The sequence below is a fragment of the Vulpes vulpes genome, chromosome 2 (assembly GCF_048418805.1).
Source record: "Vulpes vulpes isolate BD-2025 chromosome 2, VulVul3, whole genome shotgun sequence".
Classification (NCBI taxonomy): domain Eukaryota; kingdom Metazoa; phylum Chordata; class Mammalia; order Carnivora; family Canidae; genus Vulpes; species Vulpes vulpes.
In genome coordinates, this window is record NC_132781.1 from 52,658,576 (window position 1) to 52,682,590 (window position 24,015).

Here is a 24,015-nt window from a genome sequence, read left to right on the forward strand (position 1 = left end):
TCTGCTGCATTCTCTTGGTTAGAGTGAGTCACAGCACTAGCTCAGACTCCAGGGGGAAGGGAAATAAACCCCCTCTTGAGGGCAGGAGCAGCGGAGGTGCACGGGGAGGGAAAGGCTGCTTGGCAAATTATTTGTAGATAAACTTTCAGGTTCTCAGGACCTCTTGCTTCCCCCCACCCCATGCCTTAGCCAAACCTCCATCCATCCTGTCTAATGAAGACATTCCATCCAACTGCACAAAATGTTTACTGAGATCTATCATGGCCAGGCCAGTTGGAGCACTGAGAAATGGCCAGAAGAGAAATACATGGTCCCTACACTCAAGAAGCTCCCAAATTAAGGGGCACTCAAAAGGAAACAAAACTGCAGTAAGAAAAACTGATCTGGGGATGCTTGGGTGGCTCAGTGGTTGAGCGTCTACCTTTGACTCAGATTGTGATCCTGGGGTCCAGGATCAAGTTCTACATCGGGCTCCCTGCACGGAGCCTGCTTCTCCCTCTGCCTGTTTCTCTGCCTCTCTCTGTGTCTCTCATGAATAAATAAATAACATCTTGAAGAAAAAAGAAAAACTGACCTATTCAGCTCTCACCACCTGCCAAGCACAGGTCTGAGGTGGGTCCAAATTATCAGGGCCTAGTTTCTGACCTGATCTGGTGCTTCCTCGTGCCCCAGTACTTGCAGAAGGACACTGCTGACATGCTCACAGCTAGGCTGCGATACAACCAGGAATGTGAGACCTACAACTTGTGTAGTGACCATGTGTTCCAGGATTCCTGGAAGGGCCTGCTTTCATATTCACTGCACCTGTTCTCCAAAGTGCAATGTACTGATGAGAGGGAGTGTGAGTCTCTATTTCAGTCATCTTAACTGGGGAGTGGGGGGTGAGGAGAATAATAGCTCAGGGAGAAATGGATTCCAGCTGGGGAAAGAGGCACCTTTTTGGTGCAGGTACTCTGGATGCCAGGCTTTGAAGGAAGAGAGGAGTTTAATCACAGGAGACTGGGCATGAACATTCCAGATGGAGAGGCCAGCTTGAACAAAGGCCTGGAGATTGGAGTGTCTGGGCACTGGGAGGGGCCCACAGCCTGGCTGGTGGCCATTGGAAAAGTGGCCCCATCCCAGGGAATGTGCATTCCAGTAGGGATGGGAGCCTTGAACTAAAAATACTATACTTGGGTCTGAGTACACAGCAGGGGGCCCTGCACAGACCTAAGGACTCAGACCACAGTGGGCAGCATCTGAGTCTCAGCACCCAACACACAGAGACTAAAAGCAGTCTCCTCTAAGGGGCTTGATGATAAGGAGAGTCCAGGGCACTGAGCCCTGACACCTTCTCTTCACATCATACCAGATTCTTGCAGATTTGCCCTCCTCTTCCCACCAAGGGGAGAGACACAGAGGAGGTGGGGAGGAAAAGAGCCAAGACTGGGGATAAAAGAAAATTGAAGGTAAGACTTAAAATTCAGTAACTTCAGCTGAGAAAAAGCTGCAGAAAATTATTGAGGGGTGCAGCTCGAAAAGACAAAGGAAAGAAAGGACGAGCCAGCTCTCCCCAGAGGTTCCCAAATAAAGAACTCAGATGGCAAATACCAGCCAGATATCCCACAGGCTCCCTTTTTGTACCCATGGCAGAATGGAGGTCTATCTTTCCAATGAGCCGCTTCAGTGTGTTCCTCAACCCAGAGCTCCAGGAAGCAATCCACACTAACCATGGGAGCTGACATGGGAGGTGGAAGTGGTGCAATGAAGCAGGGATGAAAAAGGGCCACTGGCAGGAGGGTTTAGTAATAGGTCTTGCCCTGTGTGGCCACTATATCAGAAATGTAGATACTAGAGAAAGAATAGATCTCAAAATCTAACCTAATATCAAGAAAGAGAAGACAGCCCACAGAATGGGAGAAAATATTTGTAAACTAGATACCTGATAAGAGCCTAATCTCCAGAATGTATCAAAAACACCCACAACTCAACAACAAAGAGACAACCCAATGAAAAAAATGGGCAAAGACACCAAATGGTCAACCAACATATGGAAAGATGCTCAACATCATTAGCTATCTAGAAAATGCAAATCAAAACCATGACAAGATGCAACTTCATACCCACCCAGGATGGCTATAATCTAAAAGATGGACAGTCACAAGTTTTAGCAGGAATGGAGAGATACTGGAATACTCCTACAGCGCTGGTGAGAATGTAAATGGTGTAGCTGCTGTAGAAAACAGTCTGGTGAGTCCTTATGAAGCTAATCATAGAATTATCCTACAACCCAGCAATGCCACATGTAGGCATTCCTAAAAGAATTGAAAAGAGATGTTCAAACACAATGTATACATGAATGTTTACAGCAGCACTATTCACAATAGCCGAAAGGTTAAAATAACCCAAATGTCCATCCACTGATAAGTGGATAAACAAAATGTGGTAGATCCACAGTGAGGTATTATTTAGCCATTAAGAGGAATGAAGTACTGGCCCACAGAACAACATGAATGGATCTTGAAAACATTATACAAGAAAAAGAAGCCAAACGAAAAGGCCACATATTGTATGATCCATTTATATGAAATTCCCAGAATAGGTAAATCCATAGAGACAAAAATCAGATTAGTGTTTGCCCAGGGCTGGGGGGAGGGGAGTGACTGCTTAATGGGCATAGAGTTTCCTTTTGGGACAACACAAGAGTCCTGGAACCAGACAGAGGTGATGGTTGCACAATACCATGAATGTGCTGTCACTGAATTGCATACTTTAAAAGTAGTTAAAATGGTAAGTTTTACATTATGTGTATTTTACCGCAACAAAAGATAATCTAATTTGAAATGGCACATTTGCAGGGATCTTGGTCAGTTATGTTACCATCACGTGTTCACCCACATACCATTTAGATTTCCAAACTTCCAGGTGATATTTAAGTTTTAAGGGTGATGAACAATTTTCTATTTCTTTTTAAAAAATATTTTATTTATTTATTCATGAGAGACATAGAGAGAGAGAGAGAGGCAGAGACACAGATAGAGGGAGAAGTAGGAGGGAGCCCAATGTGGAACTTGATCCTGGGACTCCAGGATCACACCCTCAGCCAAAGGCAGATGCTCAACCGCTGAGCCACCCAGGCGTCACAACAATTTTCTATTTCTAAAAGTCTCACTTATCTGAGTCCAAGATGAGATGGGGTGTTTATTTTTTTTAATTTTTTTAATTATTTATTTATGATAGTCACACAGAGAGAGAGAGAGAGAGAGAGAGAGAGAGAGGCAAAGACACAGGCAGAGGGAGAAGCAGGCTCCATGCACCAGGAGCCCGACGTGGGATTCGATCCCGGTTCTCCAGGATCACGCCCTGGGCCAAAGGTAGGCGCCAAACCACTGCGCCACCCAGGGATCCCTGAGATGGGGTGTTTAAAGGCAGGGGCTCTTCCACAAACGACATCTGGGGAGCCTCCTGGGTCAGCGTTGGGGCCAGCAAAGCTGACAGCTTGCACGGTGGTCCAGTGGATGGCAGGTCCTACAAATGAACAGGAGCTCCTGGGAGAGAATTCACTCTGATGGAAGGATGAGCCCATTTTGATAAACCAGAGGCTTAGGATTTGAAGGGAGGTGGCTTTGGACTGCTTGGTTGTAGTTCAAGACTGTGGAATGGCACTTCACACCAGCTATCACACTGGCTTGATGTAAGGCTCAGATGACAGTACTCATGAAACGCTCTAAACAGTTTATAGCATGCAGTAAACACCTTCTGGGTATTAGAATTCCTTTTCAGTCTTAACACAAACCAAAAGAGGTTTTGTTTATATGGGTCATAACCATCTTTATTTGCCATGTTATAACTTAAAACTGAGAATGATTTTAAATATTTATTATTTAATTAAAAATAACAATAAACCCCTTAATATTAATACTATGGTTTTATGAAAATAATTTGATTATCCAAAACATCTTTTTTTTTCCTTACCAAGGAAATTGGCATTAAAAACATTTTTTAAAAATCTGCTTAATGTCTGGCTTAATGGAAAACAGCTGGTTTCTCATAGCTGCTTCTGATTTCAATCTATTGTGAAATGTTTTTAGGTTGAAGTATATGAAGAATATGCAGCCTGACATAAGGACACTGTTGGAGAAAGGAGGGCTATTTCAATAGCCTTCTCAGATCGTTGTGGATAATTATTTTTTGACAGTGCACCAAAACTTGACAAGTTTTAGTTTCTTGATGACAATCTTGAAGCTGAAACCATAACAACAAACTTTCCTTACTCTGTGATCTCAAAATCCATTTGTCTGTCTTTCCCTTTCAACTAGATCCTTTAATCATTTTGTAGCCTCATGCATTGGTCATTTGCAAAATATCAATTCACTGACTCATGTAGGTCTCCCAAATGCTGACAAATTCAGTTTTACTTCAAAATCATGTTTGTTAACATCACTACCAAATCTTAGACACTAAGTAGGAAACTTTCAAGCTCACAATGGCTGACATAAGTTTTCCAAAAGTCTGACTTCTGCTTAAGATTTCAAATTGCATCATTGGCAACAAATCCTGGCAGTTGCTTTCCTTGAAGTGACAGGCTCCCTGTATTCACTTTCAAAAAAAAAATAAAAAATAAAAAATAAAAAAAGAAGAAGAAGAAAAAGAAAAAGAAAAAGAAAGAAAGAAAGAAAAGAAAAAAGCCTGTCTTGTCTGAATAACCACAGTTTGTCAGATAAAAAAAAAAATGGTGGCCCCTGAAAAAAGCAGCTACTTCAACTGGCAGCTCAATCCTCCAAGTGCTTCTCTTGGAGACAATCACTGTACTTTGGTATGTGGCAGAAAAGTGCTTTTTGTGTACTTCCTATCTTGTCGGACAAAATACTATAAAGGTATATGCTCAGGGTTGAGATTTAATAAAATGATTTCTACTTACTTCATCAAGGACACTCTAGAATAGAACTGGCTTTTATTTTTTTCTACAAGAATATGGCAACTGAAGAAGGCAATGGCTACTAGTACAGTCTAGAGTGACTGTCTTGATTCATCCTAAGGTGCCAGCTGTTTCACCCACAATCCACACAGGGAAAAAGGCAAAACTATGAAAATAGTTTTGACCCTTACAGGTCCCCGAGGCTCACTTTGAGTTATTTATGAGCACATGACTCATAGTAGGAGCTCAAAAAACATTTTTTGAATCTTGAATAATGGCTTCCTCCTACCATGCCAAGCAATGTGCTAAACGTTTGACATGCATTGTCTTATTGAATATAACATCCCCATTCTACAGATAAGAAAAGCAACGCTTGGAGAAGATAAGAGCCCAGACAGCTAGTGATGACCAGATCTAAGAGTCTAACCCAGTTTTGTCTCATTTCAAAGTTTATACTTTTTTTTTTTTTTTTAGAGAGAGAGCTAGCACAAGGGAATCTCAAGCAGGCTCCACATCCAGCATGGGGCTTGATCTCAAGACCCAGAGATCACGACCCGAGCCGAAATCAAGAGTCAGATGCTTAACCAACTGAGCTACCCAGGCACCTCTCAAAGTTTATGCTCTTAACTGCTGGGCCACACTGAATCTATTTGACAGCAAAAGCTTTGGTCATAAGTTAGATCAAAGGGGGATAAAAGGAAAATAATTAAGGAAAGTTTAAGGAAATTTTGTAAATAAGTCTGAATAACTAGGGTGCCTAGATGAATCTATTGTTTACTTCCCAGCCAACAAATGGAATGATGACACCCTGTCCCATTGGCCTGGGCCAGAGGGTTAGTGGCTGACTGCAAGGCTGTTCTAAAGAAGGTGTGTTAAGGGGACACCTGGGTGGCTCAGCGGTTGAGCATTTGGCTCAGGGCGTGATCCCAGAGTCCTGGGATCGAGTCCCACATTGGGCTTCCTGCAAGGAGCCTGCTTTTCCCTCTGCCTGTGTCTCTGCCTCTCTCTCTCTGTCTCTCATGAATAAATAAATGAAATCTTTAAAGAAAAAAAAGGTGTATTAAGAATGATGGGTGGTGATCACAGCGAGTCCCTTTTCACAAGGGGTGGGTATACAGGTTTTCATAATCCCAGTGGAGCACCTGACACAAACAATAGCTGGGGGTAGGGTGAGGAGGACATGCCAGTGGGGCCCAGGTGTAGAAATTAAAATATAACAAGAATAATGAGTTGGTTGGGCTTCCCTGGGCTATGTCCCCACAGGTCAGGACCCACACCTGGAGGAGCTCATCCAGGGTGGCAAACAGTGGCTTTTCCCAGGTGTTCTTTTCCTGTCCCACCCACGGAGGCTGAGCTGATTCACTCCTGTGCAATTCCTATCCCTTCCAGGGGAGGAATTAACCAGTGAAAGACTAGCTGCCAGTCTTGCCAAGGGGTTCATGAATGCCTTCGGCCATGTTCCTTGGCATTCCAGAGAGTACTCTGGCCCCTACTGACCTCTCCAGGCTTCTCTCTGCCGCATCACTTTCCAGAGTCTTAACTTTCTTTCCCCTCCTGACATGGTACCTGTTCTTTCTGCCTGGAGTAACCATCCCCCATATCCCCAGTGCCCACACAACCTCCTTTGCCTGGGCGAATCCTACTCAACCCTCAGGCCTCAGCTTGGACATCATTTTAAGAACCCTTCCCTGTGGGTGCCCACCTCCAAACTGCCAGAGCAGCAGCCTTCTTACCTCTATCACTTGGTCAGCACCAAGACCTGGCATACCATAGCTTACAAGACACACAGCATGAAGCTCACGCACCAGTGTTTCACATCGATAACCCTGTTTCTCTTACTTGCCCATCAGACTGTAAGATCCCCCGGACTGGGATGGTGTTTGCATGTTCAGAGCTGGATTTCTGAGTCTCATACAGCGCCTGGCACAGTGTAGGAGCTCAGTAGATATTTGCTAAATCAATGAATGAGTGGATGAACAAAGGAATCCATTAAAAAAGGAGGAGAGAGGGGGCATCTGGCTAGCTCACTCCACTAAGCATGCAACTCTTGGTCTCAGGGGATCATGAGTTCAAGCCCCATGCTGGGCATAGAGCTTATTTTAAAAATAAGTAAATAAAATTTAAAAAAGGAAAAGAGGAGGAAAAATAGGTGGGATAAGAAATCATTGAAGGAGAAAACACCTTTTTTAAAAGGGGGACCTGGGTGGCTCAGCGGTTGAGCATCTACCTTTGGCTCAGGTCATGATCCTGGGGTCCTGGGATCGAGTCCCACATTGGGCTCCCCATGGGGAGCCTGCTTCTCCTTCTGCCTATGTCTCTGCCTCTCTGTGTCTCTCATGAATAAATAAATAAAATCGTAAAAAGGAAAAACCAAACAACTTTTTAAAAAGATTTTATTTATTTGAGAGAGAGTGTACACAAGGGGGCCCAAGTGTGGAGAAGGAGGAGCAGGCTGCCCATTGAGCAGGGATCCTGATGTGGAGCTTGATTCTAGGACTCTAGGATCATGACCTGAGCTGAAGGCAGCTGTTTAACCCACAGAATCACCCAGACACCCCTAGAAAATAACTTTTGCACCTGCCTATAGATACTTAACATTTTTGTCATTCCACAGGTATTGACAGAAGAACTGGGCTTCATGAATATGAGGCACAGGGCTGAGGGGGAGGGCACAGAAAAGATACAGGGGCGTTATGATCTTGTTGAGCAGCAGTGTGCACACACATTGCCCTCACAAAACAACACACCCTCAAAAAGTACAAGTAATCTTGGGGCAATGAAGCCAGAAATGCTAAGGGTTAAAAAGAAAGCAAAATAAATAATTATAGTACAGCAATAACAGAAATGACTATGTAGGGGCACCTGGGTGGCTCAGTCAAGTATCTGACTCTTGATTCTGTCTCAGGTTATGATTTCAGAGTCATGAGATCGAGCCCCACATGAGGTTCTGCGCTCAGTAGGAAGTCTGCTTGAGATTCCCTCTCTCCCTCTGCCCCTCTCCCTGCTCTCTCTCTCTCTCTCTCTCTCAAATATATAAATAAATCATTTAAAAGAAAAAAAAAGAAGAAATGATTATGTATTAGGTTGACTACCAGCTGTGATAAGCAACCCTAGCATTTCAGCGGTGCATCATAATAAAAGTTTATTTTTGAGCTCTATGCCAAGTAAGTGTTTTCCTGGTTGAGCTGCTCTGCTCCAAGAGGTGTTGCAGGGATTCAGGAACCTTCTTTGTTCTGATCCCACTACCACTTTCAGCTGTGCAGACAAAGAAACAGAGAGAAAGGCAAGCCTGAAAGTGTGCCCATCACTCCTGTGTGCCCACATTCCATTGACCAGAACTCAGTCTTGTGCCCCTCTCCCTACCCCAACTGCATGGGAGGCTGGGAATTGTAGTCTAGTGATTGCCTGGGAGGAGAAGGAGGTGGGGATTGCTGAACACAGGTCAGTCTCTGTTACAGGTCTCCTTTACTGAATGAGCATCTAATAAATGTCAGGCACTGTGCTGGATAGGTTACATGCGTGCTGTCATTTTATACTTACTTCAGCTCTTATTTACAGAGGAGGAAACTGAGGCTCAGAAAATTTAGTGGGTTTTTATAATATTTTATTTACTTGGGGGCATCTCCAGGTGGCTTAGCGGTTTAGCCCCTGCCTTTGGCCCAGGGTGTGATCCTGGAGTCCCGGGATCCAGTCCCACATCCGGCTCCCTGCATGGAGCCTGCTTCTCCCTCTGCCTGTGTCTCTGCCTCTCTCTCTGTGTGTCTCTCGTGAATAAATAAATAAAATCTTAAAAAAAAAATTTTAGCTTTTATTTATTTATGATAGTCACAGAGAGAGAGACCCAGCCCCAGAGCCCCCAGGGGCTCCACACGGGGCTGGGAGCCTGTTTGGGATTCTCTCTCCCTCTACCCCCCCAGCTTCGCTAAATAAATTTAAAGAATAAACTAGCTCTCACAGGCCGTCTTAAAAGATCCTTGCAAAAGGGCGACCACAGGACCTCCCAGCTTAGGTAACGCCTCCGCCTTCCTCACGCATGCGCACAACCTCGTCTTCACGGGGTGGTGGGCGGGGCCTTGTGGCCACACCCCTTCTCTTTTCCCCGCCTTCCTTGTTTCTACTGGAGGCGTTATTGGCTGATTCACTTCGCGATTGGGCGACGTTGTCAGAGGGACGCGATTGGACGAAACCGCCGCCTCTCGTCCTGTGGCTAGCTTCTATTGGCTGGAGTGCTGCGGGGGGTGGGGTTTGCCAAGATGTGTCTGGGAGGCTGGGCCCAGAGGGGTCGACCAGCGCCAGGTGGCTGCTCTCGCTTCCAGGTGCTAGGAGTAGGGCTGCTGGGGTCCCGGGGCGGTCAGGCGGCGAGGCCTGAGGGGCCGGGAGGGTCGGGGCCGCAGGCGAGGCGGGACGTGATCGCCCCCCCGCGGAGGACCGGCCAGACGCGGGCGGGACCTCTGGTGGAGGAGATGGCAATGACTCAAGGTGTGGTGGACGCGGGACACCCTGCCGGGGCCCCAGGCCTGCCAGTGGGCCTGGGAAGGCATTATGGATTCGGAAGCCAGGATCGGAGGCTTCTGCTCCAGCCGATGCAACGGCCCGGCCGGAGCAGTTGCAGGAAATTGAATTCTTCAGGCGGAGCATCTGCGGATGAAGGACCCTCACGCCGAGATCCATGAGCAAGAAACACATCAAAAAGCTGATTGCTGACAGCGAGCCTCTCAGCTTACAAACTCCTCTTGAGAGTCAAGCGGGGGCGGGGGAGGGGGCCGGGGAATTAAAGACATTTGGCCAAGGGAGAAGGATCTAGGAAAAACGTGACCGACAGAAATCTGTCCCCAGCTTCTTTGGCCAAAGCTCTGTGACCTGTGGGCAAATATTCCCTGCCCGAGACATAATAATTGTAGAAGAAGAAAGAACATCTGTGGAAATGAGCTCATCTGCAAAGATTGTCCTGAAGTTGTTGAGGAAGTTAACACCAAAGACTCAAGAAATCCGTCACTACAAAAAGCCAAATGTTTTTGTGCATCAAGGGTTTTAAGAGTTTATTTATTTGAGAGACAGAGAGGTAGAGCGAGTGTGTGCACAGAGGGAGAGGGAGAAGCAGACTCCCACCCCAGCAGGGAGCCTGATGCAGGGCTTGATCCCAGGACCCTGAGATCATGACCTGAGCTGAAGGCAGACACTTACCCTACTGAGCCACCCAGGCGCCCCATGTCAAGATTTTTATCTGTGAGATGCTTGAGGCCCAGGAGAGATTGGGCTGACTTTCTGAGGGCAGGTTTTCCACAGGCCTACTGGAAGTTCTCTGTGACTCACAGTGGGCCTTGCTACGTGAGCAAGACACTGGCAAGAAAGGCAACAGCAACAGCCAGAAAATTGGGCAAGTTCCATGTTAGCAGAGATAAAGCGACAAGAAAAGATGATGGTAGATCCTGTGTGTGATGCCATTTGATTATATTTAATAAACTGAAGCTTGCTTTTCTGTCTAGTGAAAATCCCTGCAAGACTACCCTCTGCTTGTTGACAAGGGTAACAGACCTCACGATACTAAGAGGTGAAGTCCCCTAAGTCAGTCACTTTCCTGATCAAATCTCCAAGGACCCATGGAAACAGGTTTATGCATATGAAGGAGTGCCACATAAGGTGACCCGAACAGCATTCTGCCTTTGAGTCCACTTGAAAGTACTCCCAAGTCAGGTCATTAAGAACATTCTAGATCATTAAAATATATCGGGGGGGGGGGGGCGGGGAGGTAAAAACACACAAGATTATTCTGTCAGTATAGAATTACCCAAAAATGAGCTGGAATTTTTGCTTAGGTCAAGCTGCTAAATAAAAAGTTCATTGTGTTCTTCAGAACCAGCAGGGGGCATGCATGCTGAAATATTAATCATCATAACTAGTACTGACTATGCAAATAGCTAATTCTCTCAGTGTGTATCTAAGGCACTTTGCAAGTGGTTTATGTGCATTAGTTTGTTAAATCCTTACAATAATCCTATGAAGCAGATACTATTATTAGTCCCACTTCAGAAAGGAGGGGATAGAGCTAGACAGTTGAGCTATTAGCCCAGCGAGGAAATGACATAGCTAGGTTTGAACTTAAGCAACTGACAATGGATCCTCTACCTTAAGTCATCATGCTACACGGGTCGCCTCCCCAGGATGGCAGACAGGGACAGGCCCTGGCAAAGAATGATGTTCCCTTTATGCCGTAACATGTTTTGTGTAATCTCAATAGAAGTTAAAATATTAGTATTTGTCTTCTCAAAATGGATCCAGTGAGAAGATTATTGACAGTAATGAATGAGAAATATTATAAAATGTAAGGATTTTTGATCCCACAAACTATCCATCCTGACCAGTTAATTGGTAATAAGTTACAGCATGATTTGTGACTAAGGCTGTTTCAAAACAATATCTCAAGAATAATACTGATTATTTCCCATAAATGAGCTTTCCAGATCACCAAAATGAGCCCTTTAAATTCCAAAGTTGTTTTGTTTTGTTTTTAGGTAGGCTCTACAAGATCAAGACCTGAGCAGAGATCAAGAGTCAGATGCTTAACAAACTGAGCCACCCAATCACACCAGAGTTTTTGTGTGTTTTAAATAGCAATCTTTTTTCTTTTCTTTTCTTTTCTTTTCTTTTCTTTTCTTTTCTTTTCTTTTCTTTTCTTTTCTTTTCTTTTTTTAAGATTTTATTTATTTGTTTGAGAGAGACAGAGATAGGGAGAGAGAGCATGAGCCAGGGAGGAGAGGGAGAAGCAGACTCCCCGCTGAGCAGGGAACTCGACACAGGGTTCCATCCCAGGACCCCAGAATCCAGACCTGAGCCGAAGGCAGATGCCCAACTGACTGAGCCACCCAGGTGCCCCTAAATAGCAATCTTATTTTTTTAAATATCTTTAAATAGAGAATCTTGGATATAGTTAACCTTTTCTTGATTGCTTAGCACTACTATTAATATTTATTATCAACCCATGCTTTAATAGAATTCTGTCTTTTTGGATTACTGTTACCTTTATATCCGGCTGACAAGTCTGTCTCAAATAATACTTTTCTCCATCCCTACCATCTCCACCCTTATCCCTATCAGCGTGGCTGATTAATGCTTTGGGCTAAAAAAACCAAATAAGTTTATTATGAATTGTATTTTTATTTATTTATATTTTATTTTTTAAAGATTTTATTTATTTATTCATGAGACACACACACACACACACACACACACGGAGGCAGAGACACAGGCAGAGGGAAAAGCAGGCTCCATGCAGGGAGCCCGATGCAGGACTCGATCCTGGGTCTCCAAGATCAGGCCCTGGGCTGAAGGCAGGGCTAAACGGCTGAGCCACCAGGGCTGCCCTAAATTGTATTATTTTATTTTATTTATTTTTATTTTTTTTTATGATAGAGAGAGAGAGAGAGAGGCAGAGAGACACAGGCAGAGGGAGAAGCAGGCTCCATGCACCGGGAGTCTGACGTGGGATTTGATCCCGGGCCTCCAGGATCGCGCCCTGGGCCAAAGGCAGGCGCCAAACTGCTGCACCACCCAGGGATCCCCTGATTTGTATTTTTAAAAGATATTATAATTTAGCATAAGATCTTTGTGACAGTGATTTCTTGCCCCCAGATATCTCCCCCCCCCCTTTATTTCTGGTTTAAGAATATGCTCTCCCCCTCTCAAATATCTCTCTTAAAAAAATAGATAAATCTTAAGAAAAAAAAAGAGGGGCACTTGGGTGGCTCGGTGGTTGAGCATCTGCCTTTGGCTCAGGTCATGATCCCGGAGTCTTGGGATCAAGTCCTGCAACAGGCTCCCTGCTCGGTGGGGAGCCCGCTTGTCCCTCTGCCTATGTCTCTGCCTCTCTTTATGTCTCTCATGAATAAATAATAAAAAATCTTAAAAAGGGGCAGCCCGGGTGGTTCAGCGGTTTAGCGCTGCTGCCAGCCCAGGGCCTGATCCTGGAGACCCGGGATCAAGTCCCACTTCGGGCTCCCTGCATGGAGCCTACTTCTCCCTCTGCCTGTGTCTCTCTGCCTCTCTCTCTCTCTGTCTCTCATGAATAAATAAATAAAATATTTTTAAAAAATCTTTAAAAAATTAAATCAAATTTAATTTAAAAATAATATGATTTTCATTAAGATTTTATTTTTGGGGTACCTGAGTGGCTCAGTTGGTTAAGCATCTGGCTCTTGATTTTGGCTCAGTTCGTGATCTCAGGTTCATGAGACTGAGTGCCTTGTCAGACTTCGTCAGACTCCATGCTGGGTGTGGAGCCTGCTTAAGATTCTCTCTCTCCCTCTCCCTTTCCCCTCTCCACCATCTCTCTCTCAAGAAAAAAAAAAATTTTTTTTTTTAAGTAATCTCTACACCCAATGTGGGACTTGAATCCATGACCCCAAGATCAAGAGTTGCATGCTCTACTGCCTGAGCCGGCCAGGTGCTCCAAGAATGTGATTTGTAGATCAATCTTGCTGGAAGATTGGCCAGCAGATAAGCAGTTTACATATGTATTTACCTACTAGTTACCTGGCAAGAATTCCTCACAATGTAAGTTGGGAGATTCCTTTATTACAAAAGGCTAAATTACTCTAGCTGCTAGTGGTTGGCAAGAACAGGGCCTGATAGTAAATATTTTAGACTTTGAGGGTCATGTGGTCTCATTGCAGCTGCCTCACTCTGCTATTATAGCGTGAAAGCACTACAAACAATAAATAATCAACAAATGAGGGTGGCCAGGCTCCAAAAGAACTTGACTTACAAAAATAGGCAGTGGGCCAGATTTAGACCAGAGGCTGTGGTTTCCCCTCTCCTCCTCTAGCATTTGATAATCTGAAGTCTTTTGCGATCAGAAGTCGACAAAATACTTCACAGAGTGTGTAATGATTGCCTTCAGATGGGTAAAGCACCAACTCCTGGGAAATCGTGTTAATATGCTGCAGGAAGGAAGAAAAAGCTCTGTCCTGGGTCAGAGAACAGTAGGACCCTATGGTACCTGGGCTTGGTGAAAAGTCATTCTGAAATCCACTCATAATGTAAAAAAAACTGTAGTAGAAAGTAAAGTTGATGGGGCGCCAGGGTGGCTCAGTCCGTTAAGCGTCCAACTCTTGGTTTCCGCTCAGGTCATGGTCTCAGGGTCCTGGGATCGAGTCCGCATGGGGCTCCCCGCTCAGCAGGGAGTCTGCTTTTCCCTCTCCCTCAGCCCCTCTCCCTCTGCACCCCGCTCCTCGCTCCTACTCCCTCTCAAATGGATAAATAAAATCTTAAAAAAAGAAAAAGAAAGTAAAGTTAAAGCTCAGTATTCTGGTCCTTAATGTTGTTACAGAATATGCCAAAGAATGGTGGTTGAGTCCTAAACGTTTAATTTCCTATGCAGGGGAATTCTGCCCTTTGTTTTATTTTATTTTTTTAAAAGATTTTATTATTTATGCATGAGAGACACGCACAGAGAGAGAGAGGCAGAGACCCAGGCAGAGGGGAAGCAGGCTCCATGCAGGGAGCCTGACTTGGGACTCGATCCCAGGACTCCAGGATCACGCACTGGGCTGAAGGCAGATGCTCAACCATGGAGCCACCGAGGGGCCCCCTTTCCTTTATTTTAAAGGGCAAAAAAAAAAAAAAAAAAATTACCATTTGTATGCAGTATAGCTGATGGGTGGCAAACTTCTACTGGGTCTCAGTACATCTACTTTTTAAAAGATTTTATTTATTTATTTGAGGAGGAAAGGGGCAGAGGCAGAGGGAGAAGCAGACTCCCCACTGAGCAGGGAGCCTGACTTAGGGCTCAATCCCAGGACCCTGAGATCATGACCTGAGCCAAAGGCAAACGCTTCACCCACTGAGCCACCCGGGTGCCCCTATTTTGTTAGCTTATACCTAAGTACCCTGTGGGTTTTGGTGTTGTACACAGGACTTTTTCCAGTTCCAAGTGTAGTCACTCCCTGCGGGTATAGGAGTGAGCCTCTGTGAAGGGGTCAGTGATCCACTTTTCTGCTATCCATTCCCCTGAGTAGTTAGTTCACTGATAGGACAGATCTGTGTGGCCAATAGGATATTACGGAAATGACAGATTGTGACTTCCAAGGTTAGACGATAAAACATAAAAAGTTGCCACTTTCTGCCTTGCTCTTCCTCGGTTCAGAGTACATCAGGGGGGCCGATGGCGATGCCGTATGGCAGGGAACGGAGCCTCTTGCCAACAGCCAGCCCTGACTTGCCAGCCCCATGATGAGCTGCCTGGGAGGTGGGTCCTCCCAGCCTGGTGGAGCTGTCAGATGATGGAAGGCAGCTCTAGCCAACATCTTGACTAACATCTTGAGAGATCCTAAGCCTCACTCCAAGCCACATCTGCATTCCTGACTCATAGAAACTGTATGAGATAATCGAATTTTGTTGTTTTAGTAAGCTAAGTTTTAGGATAATTTTGTTATGCAGCAGTAGAGGTACAGGTCAACAGTATGTTGACCTTATATTTTGTAAACTTGCAAGACTCAGTTACAATAAATTCTAGTAACTCCCTTGTAGATTCTTTGGGATTTTCTGTGTGGACAATCATGCACTCTGTCAAGGGAGGCAGTTTTATTCCTGGTTTTCTGATCTGTAGGACTTCTATTTATTTGTTTACATTATTACAATGGTAACAGCAGACATCTTTGCCTTGTTTTTGATTTTAGGAGGGAAGGATATTGGTAGATATTCTTTTTTTTAAGATTTTATGTATTTATGAGAGTCACAGAGAGAGAGAGAGGGGCAGAGACACAGGCAGAGGGAGAAACAGGCTCCATGCAGGGAGCCTGATGTGGGACTTGATCCCGGGTCCCCAGGATCACACTCTAGGGCTGCAGATGGCGCTAAACTGCTGAGCCACCCAGGAATCCGCTTGGTAGATATTCTTTAGGGCTGAGGAAATTTCCTTCTATTCCTAGTTTACTGAGAATTTTTTTTTTTTTAATTATGAGTGGAGGTTGGGTGGCTCAGTGGTTGAGAATCTGCCTTTGGCTCAGGTCATGATCCTCGGGTCTTGGGATCGAGTCCTGCATCAAGCTCCCCATAGGGTGCTTGCTTGTCCCTCTGCCTGTATCTCTGCCTCTCGCTCTGTGTGTGTCTCTCATGAATAAATAAATAAAATCTTTTAAAAAAATTATGAGTGGAGGTTGAATTTTATCAAAGAGAAAAGCAAGTCACAGATTGGGAGAGAATGTTTGCAAGCATATATCCAACCAAGAACATGTATCTAAGATATATAAATAACACTTCCAACTCAATAATATTAAGATAATTCAATTTTTAAAATGGGCAAAAGATTGGAACAGACACTTCATTGAAGAAAACATATGAAAGATGCTCAACATCATTAGTCACGAGGGAAATGCAAATTAAACTCCAGTAAGTTACTACTTCACACTCACTACAATGCCTAAAATTATTTTGAAAAAAATAAAAATAAAAAATAAAAACCTGCCACCCCAAGGGTGTAGAGACCTCTCACACACTGTTGGCAGAAATGTGAAATGGCACAACCACTTCGGAAATCAGTTTAACAGTTTCTTAAAATGTTAACCCTAGACTTTCCTGTGGCCCAACCACCCTACTCTTAGGTAATCCCAAGCATATGTCCACACAAATACTCAGACCCAAATGTTCACAGTAGCCATAACAGACAGAATAATGGCTCCCTAAAGATGTCCCTGTCCTAATCCCCAGACCTCTGGTGGTTACCTGGCATAATTTTGCAGATATGATGATTGAGTTAAGGATCTTGATATGGGGAGATGGTCCTGGGTCATCCAGGTGGGCCCATTGTAATCACAAGTCCTTTGAAGAGGGAGGCAGAAAAATCGGAGGCAGAGAGCTGTGACATCGAGACCATAGGCTGGAAGATGGAAGAAGGCCCATGAGCCAAGGAATTGTCAATGCATTCACCATTTCTGAATCTTAAAATAAGTGAATGAAAGAGGTCAAAGAGTACATGACATGTGAGTCAATTTGTATACAATTCTAGAAAATGTGAAAGGATCTACAGTGACAGGTCAGTGGTTTCCTGGGGATGGGGGAAGGAGAGTGACAAAGGAGCCCAAGGGAACGTGTGAAGGCGGAGGAGATATATTGATGTGATGATTTCATGGTGCGTATATACATCAAAACACATCAAACTGTGTGCTTTAAACAAGCAGTTTACCTCCATCAATTTTTACCTCAAGAAAGCTGTAAAAGAACAATGAAGCCATCTAGGAAAAAGCAAAGAGTAGCTCAGGGTGGCAGTGATGATGAAAGTAGAGCTACAGAAAGAAAATGTCAGAGCTCACCCTTCTTCCAGTTACAGAGCTCTAACGAATCCAGAATAAGATGTGAGTTTTCAGTCAATCTCTCTCTCTCTCTCAAGAGAGCAGAGGGGCAGAGAGAGAAAGAGAGAATCCCAAGCAGGCTCCATGCCCAGCACAGAGCCCGATGCGGGGCTTAATCTCATGACCCTGAGATCATGACCTGGGCTGAAACCAAGACACAGACACTTAACCAACTGAGTGACCCAGGTCCCCAGCCAATCTCTTTTTTATTGTCTTAAGATTTTATTTTATTTTTAAAAGATTTTATTTACTTATTCATGAGAGGCACAGAGAGAGGCAGAGACAGGAGAAGCAGGCTCCATGCAGGGAGCCTGATATGGGACTTGATCCTGGGACTCAAGGATCATACCCAGAGCTGAAGGCAGATGCTCAACTGCTGAGCCACCCAGGCGTCCCAAGATTTTATTTTTAAGTACTCTCTACACCTACCACGGGGCTTGAACTCAAGACCCCGAGATCAAGAGTCACATGCTCCACCGACTGAACCAGCCGGAGGCCCCAGCCAGTGTCTTTAAAAGGAGGACCTGACCCTGGGCGTAGATTGGCCTTGAGATGTCAGGTTATACAATATTTAGCCATTCTATGTTGCAAAACACATCAACATCAAATGTGCAGATAAACCTCTATAGTCTTTCCAAGAACATTGAAAGCTATGTCATCATCTATTACTTCCCCCAAATTTCTTTAAACTTGATGATAAATGTTTTGAAGGCTTTTTGTTCTTGAGGTGTCTTAATAGCAAAAGCAGAGACTCAAGTACCATTGGGAATCTTTGCTCTTCCTGCTGTGGTAAAACTGTCTGTAGTAAAAAACGTAAAAAACGTTAAAAAAGAAAAAACCAAGTTGGCAAAGGACTAAAATGTATTTCCTCTTTTTTTTTTTTAAATTTCTTCTATTTTTTAAAATGTTTTTCTTGGGGGCACCTGGGTGACTCAGTGGTTGAGTGTCTGCCTTCACCTCAGGGCGTGATCCCAGGGTCCTGGGATCGAGGCCCACATCAGGATCCACATGGTGAACCTGCTTCTCCCTTTGCCTGTGCCTGTGTGTTTGCCTCTCTCTCTGTGTGTCACTCATGAATAAATAAATAAAATCTTAAAAGAAATGTTTTTCTTCATAGCAAATATAGGAGGCAGAAAGGGTGGCTGACAGCACATCCCAGGCCAGAGGAGGCAGTGCAGCATACCCGCGGGCAAGTGGGGGTTACAGGTGTTTTCAGGGTGTCTCTGCTTTATGGCGCTTGCCCGATTCTGCTCCTCTCATGAAAGACCCAAGCACTACTTTTGAATTTTTGTCAGTCTCCAAAGCAAAGATGAACTGGAGAAGATCTAGTCTCAGCAGTAAAGTGAGTCATTTAATAAAAACAGTGATTCATGGAAAAAACACATCCAACTGTGTGAGAATAATTATTGACAGAGCAGCTGCTTTGGGCTGGAGAAAACCAAGCATCTTGGGGTGCAGTTATTGAGATAGCAAAATAAAAATCACTTGGTGTATCACTCCTGGGGAAGAAATGAAGCCAGAAGTACACAAAGTACAGTTTATTTTTTAATTTTTTTAAAAAGATTATTTTTTAAAGATTTTATTTATTTATTAATGAGAGAGAGAGAGAGAGAGGCAGAGACACAGGCAGAGGGAGGAGCAGGCTCCATGCAGGGTACTTGACGTGGTACTTGATCTTGGGTCTCCAGGATCATGCCCTGGGCTGAAGGCGGTGCTAAACTGCTGAGCCAACCCGGGCTGCCCTAAAAGATTTTATTTATTCATGAGAGACACAGAGAGAGAGAGGCAGAGACACAGAGACACAGGCAGAGGGAGAAGCAGGCTCCATGCAGGAAGTCCGATGTGGGACTCCATCCCGGGACCCAAGGACCAAGCCCTGGGCCAAAGGCAGGTGCTAAACCGCTGAGCCACCCAGGGATCCCCAGTTTATTTTATTTAATTAATTTATTTGTTTTTAAGTTGGCTCCATGCCCAGTGTCAAAGCCCAATGCAGGGCTTGAACTCACCACCCTGAGATTAACAGTTACATGCTCTACCGACTGAGTCAGCCTGATGCCCCCAAAGTATGGCTTAAATAGTAGAATCTTCCAGTGTTTTTCAATAAGGAAAGGAATGATCATCAAAATGTTTACACTACAGATAATTTCATTGGTTATCCCAAGGCAAAGAATACACATGGACTACTCAAACTAAAACATGAATTTTACATTTTTCTTTTACAAAAAAAAGTTACTTGTTTCAAATTTACTGGCCTTTTCAGCGATGACAAGTGTGCCGCCCAACAGATCCGTCGTAATAAACACATACACACACTATCTGCACTTTGAGGCAGAAGGGCCAATTTACCAGAGAATGGTACAAAAATTATTTTTCGACAAATTTTTGCTATGGAGAGGGCATTATGAAGGATGGACGTTTGGAATATTTCTAGTATTACATGCTTGGGTCACACATAAGAGCTCTTACATCTGCAAATTTAAATAACTTGGAAATAGAGTTTTCTGATTGGTTTTAAAATATCCCAACAAAGAATGTAAGTGGGTTTTGGATCTAATTGTTAATAACACAAAAATGTGACCCCTTTTAAGTTTGTCAGGACAGTTAGTTGACGTGGAAAATGAACCTTTCTTTAGCCATAACCAGATATGCGGTACGGACATCTGCTCGTCTCATGGAGAGACTACCGGATATTGGTCTCTTGTAACAGTAAAACACCTTCTAACAAATCGTCTTATAAACACATGCACACAAATCAAACTGGAACCTCATGGGAGCCTCCAGATCCAACTCTTAATTTATAGGAGAAGCAGAGCACAAAGGCACATGCCAAAGTTTATCTAGAGGATGCAGTCAGCACAGTCCAATAGCAGGAAACTCTCAGGACAAATGGCCACATTTCTCCAACAAATGGCAAGTGGGCGCCACGTTATGGATTAAATGATGTCCCCCCCCAAACTTGTAAGTAGAAGCTCTAATCCCCCAATGTGACAGCATTTGGAGATGGGGTCTGTGAGGAGGTGATTAAGGTTACATGAGGTCATGGTGGGGTGTGGCTTCAGTGGGAATTCTTATTTTCAGGTGTGATATTGCTGCGGTGGACGTTTTTAAAGAGTCTTGATGTTGGAGAGCTACAGGTAGAGTTATTTGTGGATGAAATGATACATTTGCGGTTTGTTGTAGAATAACGTGGTGGGGATCTCCTGACCTGCTCAGTGTTAGAGCATGCAGCTCTCAAAGTCAGGTCAGGTTCTTGAGTTCAAGCCCCACATTGGGCATGGAGCCTACTTAAAGAAAAAAAAAAAAGAATATCATGAGAACAAAGGAGTGAGCCACCCAGGCGTCCCTATACCTAGGTGTCCTGATGAAGTGTCAAGGACATTAGGGCTGAGTGTTGAAATAGGCTGAATTGTTCGTGATAACCCTATAAAAGTATTAAGCCAAGATTTTGAAAAGATGAAGTCTATTACTATATTTCTTATTAAAATATTAATACCATTTAAGAGAGCCAAATATTTTGTGTGAGCCATTAAGAAAGTAAAATGCAAATTGTTTTTTAACAAGACTATTTATTGGGACAGGGAAGGCTGGGTGATTGAGTCAGGTGAGTGCCCAACTCCTGATCTCAGCTCAGGTCTCCATCTCAGGGTCGATCTCAAGCCCCATGTTGGGCTCCTCACTGGGCTGGAAACTACTTTAAAAAATACTATTTATTTTATCCCACTCTTTAAACTTAATTTTTTGGTGGGTTATACAATATGTCATATTAATATGGTCAAGGGGGCACCTGGGTGGCTTAGCAGTTGAGTGTCTTCCTTCAGCCCAGGGCATGATCTTGGGGTCCTGGGATCAAGTCCCACATTGGGCTCCCCACAGGGAGCCTGCTTCTCCCTCTGCCTGTGTCTCTGCCTCTCTGTGTGTCTCTCATGAATAAACAAAATCTTAAAAAAATATATGGTCAAGGGTTTCCTCTAAGACATGCCCCATGGAGGACAGGAGCCCACAATGCCACTGCTCTGGAATAGCTCCCCTGGGCTCATCAGGCTGCCGGGCCGTCCACCATTGGTGACTCAAGCCTTTCATGTGGGAAGGCTTCCGGGTGCTTGTCCAAAGTCCAACATCACTCCACAGCTGGGATCAGCACTGTCTCCTACCCCTCCACACACGCAGGTGGGTGTGAGTGGAAACAACCCACAAGGCCAGCTGAGCAGGTGACTGGCTTCCCCTCCTTCCCACTTGTTTCTGTAGCATAGAAGCAAACACCTTAATCTCCTGCCCTAACCCAGGATCAGATTGAACTAGCAGAGTCCAGCTTCAGGCACCAGTCAGGTTCTGCAGGAAGCAGAAGCAAGACAAGGTTGCTGCTTTTGCCACTTCTCCACACTGCACTGCAAATCGTAGCCGGAGCAATTAGGCAAGAAAGAAGTAAAAGAACACCCAGATTGGAAAGAAAGAAGTAAAACTATCTCTATTTGCAGATGACATGATCCTGTACATAGAAAAGCCTAAGAAGCTAAACAGTCTCTCTCTCTCAGCACCGATACATGAATTCAAAGTTGTAGGACATCAAAGCAGCATACAGACATCAGTTGTGTTTCTATACACCAGCAATTAACAATCTGAATAGGAAATAGAGAAAGCAGTAATTTATTTATTACAGCACGAAAAGAACAAAATACTTAGGAACACATTTAGCCAAGGAAGTGTGTAAGACTTGCACGTTGAATACTACAAAACATCGCCAAGAGTAATGAAAGGAGACCTAAATAAATGGAGACACAGGGTGTTCACCGATAGTAAGACTTCATCTTATTAAAATGATGATACTGGGGATCCCTGGGTGGCTCAGCGGTTTAGTGCCTGCCTTTGGCCCAGGGCGCAATCCTGGGGTCCCGGGATCGAGTCCCACATCGGGCTCCCGGCATGGGAGCCTGCTTCTCCCTCCTGTGTCTCTGCCTCTCTCTCTCTCTCTATGTCTATCATAAATAAATAAATCTTTAAAAAAAAATGATGATACTACCTGGGGCACCTGGCTGGCTCAATCAGTGGAGCATAGGATTCTTGATCTGGGGGTTGTGGGTTTGAGCCCCATGTTCAGTGGAGAGATTATTTGAAAGCAGAGTCTTAAAAAAAAAAAGATGATAATCTACCCGAAGCAATCTACCGATTCCATGCAATCCCTATCAAAATCTCAATGGTATTTCTTTTTTTTTGCAGAAATGGAAAAAATCCATTCTAAAATTCTTTTTTTTCCATCTTAAAATTCATATTGAATTTCCAGGGACACAGAATAGCTAAAACAATCTCAAAAAAGAAAAACAATGTCGGAGGACTCACGTTTCCTGATTTTCAAAACTTACTATAAACTTGCAATAGTAAAAGCAGGTGGCACTGCCGTGAGGTTAGACATATAGACCAATGGAATAGAATTGAGAACCCAGAAATAAGCCCTCACATCCACAGTCAATTGAGAATTTTTTAAAGATGTATTTATTTATTTATTTATTTATTTATTTATTTATTTACTTATTTATTTGAGGGTCAGGGAGGAGCAGAGAGAGAGGAACAAGCAGACTGTGCTGAGTATGAGCCCAACGTCTGATTCGACTCCAGGACTCTGAGATCACGACCTGAGCTGAAACCAAGAACCAGGCACTTAACCTACTGAGCCATCCCCGCCCCATTTTAAACGTACTCCCTGTTTGGTGCACCGAAGGGCCTGTGTTAGTGTCCTGGGGCTGTTGTGATAAAATATCACAAACCCCGGGTGGCCCAGAAAAACAGACATGTATTGTCTTCACAGTCCTGGGGCCAGAAGTCTGAAATCAAGGTGTTGTCAGGGTCAGCTCCCTGGAAGGTGCCGGAGAGGGAGCTGTTGCAGGTCTCTTGGGGCTTCTGGTCCCCTGGCTTCTGCCTGCAACCCTCCGATGCCCCAGTTCCTTGTCCTCATGTGGGGTTCCCCTGTCTCTTCACAAATTTTCCTTCTGTGCGTGTCTGGTTCCGTGTCCACATTTCTCCTTTATATAAGGACGCCATCCTATTGGGCCAGCGCCTGCTATAACGACCTCAGCCTAGCTTGGTCACCTCTGTGCAAAGCCTATCTCCAGATAAGGTCATGTTCTCAGGTCCCCAGGGGGGTGGTGGTTAGAGCTTCTGCATATCTTTCATGGGGAGCACAATTCATCCCATAGCTGCTAAGAGCAAAGACATCCCAGTAGCAATGGGCACATGGAACTCTCAGCTCCTGGAGCTTTGCCTTTGCCACATGCCTTCCTTGGATGAAAGGCCAGATGCCACATACCCCCCTTGAACACCCAGCTGAATCTGAGGCAGGTGCACAGGAGCAGGGAGGGTGAAGGGCCCTGTACGAGTCCCCGCCTGGGCTAGCCAGGGGTCCCCGTGTAGCACACACTGCACAGGTGACAGATTAGAGGAAGATGGGCAGCACCTAGGCCAGCTGCCTCACACTACAAAAGGGAAACTGAGGCCCAGAGGCCAAGACTGTCCTCAGAAGCCCACAGAAGGTGCCAGAATGAGGGGGCACAGAGGGCCTCGGGTCTTGGGGTGGCCTGTCCACTGGAGAAATGGGAGCCCGGCTGGCAGGAGAAAGGAACGGGGTGTGTGTGGGTGGAAACTCTCCCCTAAGGCCATGTGGCAGAGAGTCAGAGCACTAGGGATAGCTCAGGGAGGGAGGAAGACAATTATGGAATTCAAGGAAAATCTAACTGAAGTGTGAAATAGGATTCAACTCTCTTCATTCTATAGCATCATCTGCCA